Source organism: Etheostoma cragini, chromosome 10 (genome assembly GCF_013103735.1).
Source record: "Etheostoma cragini isolate CJK2018 chromosome 10, CSU_Ecrag_1.0, whole genome shotgun sequence".
Lineage (NCBI taxonomy): Eukaryota > Metazoa > Chordata > Actinopteri > Perciformes > Percidae > Etheostoma > Etheostoma cragini.
In genome coordinates this window covers 25,754,485-25,759,510 of record NC_048416.1, presented here as the reverse complement: position 1 = coordinate 25,759,510, position 5,026 = coordinate 25,754,485, and the positions used below count along the sequence as shown (strand labels likewise).

General features: G+C 40.5%; 1 long non-coding RNA gene across 1 annotated transcript in view; it reads right to left on the bottom strand.

Annotated features, from left to right (window-relative positions):
- Positions 1–1,116: 1,116 nt before the first annotated feature.
- The window catches only part of LOC117951933, a 10,606-nt gene continuing 6,696 nt past the window's right edge, over positions 1,117–5,026 (bottom strand). The window contains exon 3 of the long non-coding RNA XR_004658282.1: positions 1,117–1,152. This is a non-coding gene — a long non-coding RNA (uncharacterized LOC117951933). The remainder of the gene's footprint in view (positions 1,153–5,026) is intronic.

Below are 5,026 nucleotides of genomic sequence, written 5' to 3'. Positions count from 1 at the left end.
GGGGAGTACGGTGATAGCTGGGATGGTGGAGGTGGAAGGTGGGGGGTGAAGAGAAAGAACTTGACCTTGATTCTGCAGTCTCTTTCACTTATGGAAGTCATCAAAGCCAATTTCCTTTTCTGGAGAGATAAGATCAGTCAAATGAAAGCTTATCTGGGGGGTGGAGGGGGTTAATATGTTAGCTGGACTTACTAATTTGGGCACTAACTTAAGAATGTTTTTCTTTCCTTTACCCTGTCCTGAGACCCAGGGTGATCCACTGCTGGAATAATCACAGACTATCTCCATGGTTACGGAGGGAGGTGCAACGGAGGCCTAAGACGACTAAGGACTAGTTTAGTGATGCATGAATAAATTACATGGTCACCCCTCTATTTGCTTGTACTAGCTAAAAAAACAAAATATATTGTGTTAGAGTACATATATTGCATGCATGCATCTTTTTCCAATATTTTTAACTACTTCATACTCAGTTTCTTAATTACTTGAATGCATCATGTTGCTGTCCCATGTAGTAATGTCTTACATCACCTGGTGCAGGACCTGAGGGAGTCAGTCCCCCCGTCCTAAGAGACGGAAGGGAAAGTATAAACACTCTCCGAGCCTCTGTGATGTTTTTCAAGTGCTTAACAGCTCAATCTCTCTTAAAATAATTATACCTGAAAGGCAGAGATCCATCTCAACTGCCCCGGTCTGGAAATTGCCCTCAGATGGGCACATACACACACACACAGAGAAAGAGAGAGAGAGAGAGAGAGAGCAACATTTGTTAGCTATTATGACTTGCCTTTCTTTCTCTTCTCCCCTCTGCTCTGCCTCTTTTCTTTATAAAGCGTTGCTCTGTGGATGATGATGATGCAGGATGTGGTTTCTAGACATAGGAATGAATATTCTGAACACTGTGGGTACGTTTTGCTCTATGTGATGGAATGCAAGGATGTAAGTTGAACTCAGTATTCATCTTGTTATCCATATTTTGCTGCTATATTAGCAATTAAAAGTCTACTACGATTCAAGTTCAGCTCAGTAGGAAGAGTGGCGCCCACATAGAGGTTTACTCCTGGGTGCAGCGGGCGGAGGTTTGACGCCGACCTGCGGCCCTTTGCTGCATGTCATTCCCCCTCTCTCTTGCCTTTCATGTCTTCAGCTGTCCTGTCAAAATAAAGGCCTAAAATGCCAAAAAAGAAATCTTAAAAACAACAAAAGCAAATGATGTTGCACTGCGCCACTAAGAGCCATAAGAACCTTAAGGTTAGACTTTGTAGAAACACAGAAAAAAATATAAGGTTCGTCCATTATAATAAGACTGTATTCACCCAGGTCTTAGCTGGGACCTGGGGATGTGGCGCCATCACTGATCAGATGAGAAGTCAGACCGATTATGATGAAAAAAATCTAACATAGCAACTTTAGTGGAAGGAGAATACGAAAACAAATGGTAAAATAACAACTCAAACTATCTATTGCAAAATATCATCCCGGTTCACAGCCTGACAACCCAGTTCAACTTTGACCTAACTTTCTTTCATAGAGATTGACAGACACTGCAGAAGCCCTTACTCTGGGTTTCACATCTCAATAAAGTTATATCTAATCTGGCTAATAGTTTATTTGTAACTTTGGTGAGTGAAATATTACCATATCCAATAGAACCAAAAGGCAAGAGTTAGAAGAAGAAAACCAAATCCATTCAATATAACACTTTCAAAGCCAATTCATGGTTTCCATGAGGATTTCTTGGTTAAACCCCAATACTTTCAAAATATCCTCCACTGGAAACAACCAACATTGGATTAATAGTTTTCCAAAATAAAGCATAATGTTATGCTCAGCTCCTTTACTGGTAACTGTTGTAGGAAAAGTGAATAAGTATACACTCCATGCCTGTTACAGTCCAAGCTGCTGTTGTTGTGAAGGTCTGCGATGCAAAGCTAGATAATGTTTACCCAGAAAATATGTAATTGCAGACTTCCCCCTAATAAACTGTTCCAGAATGCAGACCACAATCCTCCTCCTGTAACATTATTATTATTATCTACAGGCCTGTGGGACTGACTCCCTCTTTCTCCCTCTCTGCCTTTCAACTGCACACAAACCCACACTGCTAGATTAAGCCATTTTAAGCACCAGAACATTCACATGCAGTTAAAACAAATTCTGTTATTAGACCGAGCAAAGTGTTGCCCAGGCTAATCAAAAGTAACTTCCCAAGTGAAACAGAAAAGCACCAACTGTATTTGTATGGGAACATGTTATTCAGACCCTGCATCTACTGCCTGTCTTTGTAGGTGAAAGCTGCAAACTAATTAACAAGTGACTAAAATATACAGCACATGTTGTGCTCTTTAAACTCTGCCTAAAGAAAACGTCACCACATTACAGCAGCAGAGATTACAGTCCTGCTGCAGGAGGGCAGTCAAATGCAGCCAAACAATATTTCCTTGCTCTGCTTCCTCTTCAGGTTCATTTACACAACAAAAGCGATTTAGAGCAGCTAGCTAGACTATCTGTCCAATCACAGTTATCTGTTGCATGACTGAAACAACCTTTAAACGTACGCATTTTCCACCTAAACAAGTTCCGACCCGAGGCTGTTTTGCAGCGGCACTGTGGCTCTGTCTGACTCTTAGCGCCACCCATGAAGATTAAGATTGGTTTAAAGAAATACCAATAAACCAGATCACGTTTTTCTCCCATCCCAGGATGCTGTGTGGACTAGCCAAACCCTCTTCCGCAGCACTGTGGAGGAAGGTCTGGTAATGTGAGACCAAATAAAAACGAATGCACCAGAGTCTGCAGGTGACCGAAGAATATGAGTTTTTTTTTTTTTTATTATTACTTCCATTGAGAATAAAAAGTGTGATGTTTCTTTTTTTAGGCCTTCATACATATCAGCCAAACCACAACAGATGTGTGTGGTCACCAAAGTCAATAGGCAAGCAGCTGGTGAGCAGAGGAATAAATCAGTCCTTCCACATGTTCAAATATGAAAATAATTAGGTTGCCAAATGTTAAAGAAGGTGTTTGGGGTTTGTGCTGTCTGAAGAAAATCCTAATGTGTAAAATGGGAAATTCAATTACGTGCATTCTTTTCTCCATTGCTGAAAAAACACATTTTGCATTTATATGGTTTTTCCATGACAGCAGTGATATTTCTTAAACACAGGCTTATGGTTTCACCCGGCAGCTCCGGAAGAATGTTAATATTCAGGTCAGATAAAAAAGTAACTCCCCATTTCCGGCCACGGCTGTAATTTTTACGCCACAGAGTAACACGGGATGGCCCAGTTGAGGCTGAGGTTGGCTGACGTCGCTTACATTCATGATTACCGTCTGTAACATGTCTTTAAAAGACCATTTGGGATGGAATTATTTTATGCTGGATTATTTTTACATTCTACTTGGGTTTTTTGTCATACTGGAGCACTCACTGTAGTTGGCTCCTTTTTTCCCTCTTATTTTCACAAAGACTTATTGCTTTCTGCTCTGCTTTCATTGTAATAAGAGTGGGCATCTGCCTCCAAGTCTGCCCAGTTTAATATATAGAGACAAATTGCATTACCTCAGTACTGAGAACTGTGTGAAAAGCCAAGATGGCCACCATGTTTGTTACTGGGACTTTCCTTTGTTAAAAGGTACTGCTGGTATGTTTGTAGTACAACTCGAAAAGGGTCTTTGGACCAAGTGTGGTTTGAAAACTATAAAATGCCTTTTCAGTGATACATCTCAATAAAAACCAATTGGTTTCCTTTCCCCACACAAACACTCCTTTCTAGTTGAAATGTTAACAAGATGTGAATAGAAGATCTTAACACATCCAGCATCTGTAAACAAAAACATGTCATTGCGTATGTCAGAGACTTCACGCTTTAATAAGTAATCTGGTTTGTCTTGAAATAAATGTCAATTTTGTTGCAATGCATTACTGATTCCATGTCCATCAACCAATGGGAAAGGTTTCACATTTGCTGGGGGCCAGATGAGCCCAGACAAAAAAATTAAAACATCTTTTTTTTCACAAAAAGCAATTGGTGTCCTCTTAAAACACTGCTGCAAAGAGAGAAAGGGACTTTATGTCCCTGTTTTATAGAAATATAAAGAGCAAATACTGCATTGTTTGCTTAATTATTATCTTAATATTAGCTTACTTAGCATATTCTTATATGTCACATAAGCAGCAACAGCTACTTTACAACAGCAACATGAGACAGAAAATAGACCAGAGATACATGGTGTTATACATGCTGCACCAAGCGGCATTGTAATGGAAACATGCGCATCTGGAATATTAGCACATTATTGCTGAAAACATTTAAGGATAATTGCAGTTTAGCAAACTTCTGTCTTTTTTTTTTTTAGTTCTCTTGTTCATTTTAAAGTTTTTTACTCAATCTGGAAACATGGCAACATCACTACAGCAACGTCTGACACGGCCAACATTTTTGAATCCAAACAACTTTATTTGGAGGTTAAACCAAACGCGTGCATACCCTAGATGTTGCACACATTCCCATATCTCAGCCAATGAATACATGCTGTTAATCTAATACAAATGATGGCCCCAAACAACAAATGTTAAGGATGCCAAGTGTAAATAAACTGGAATCATTCTTCAATACAAGGAGGAAATGACACAATTCAAGGACCATCCGCGTACTGGCACCCTTCTGTTTTAAGCAGTGGAATGGAGCAGGTGAGGACATAATAGTAAATCCCTATAAGTGCAACCAAATATCTTTTGATGCCAAAGTCAAATTCAGTCATTGAAGCGCGGAGAAGGGAGGTGGGGGTCTATGAAGAGAAGTGATTTTCTTCTTTGCTCTCTTTGGGAAAAATGGGGTCTCAGGACATGCTGGCATCCCACAACCCAGTGAAAAGGGGCGATTGGTGGTGGGTGGTGGTAGGGTGCGTTTTTCTTCTTTTTTTCCCCCCTTCCTCTAACCCCACGATGCTTTGCAGCCCACAACTCCGCCCTTTCCGTGAGCTGGGAGGTGGTCGGGGAGTGTGTGCCTGTGTGTGTGGAAAG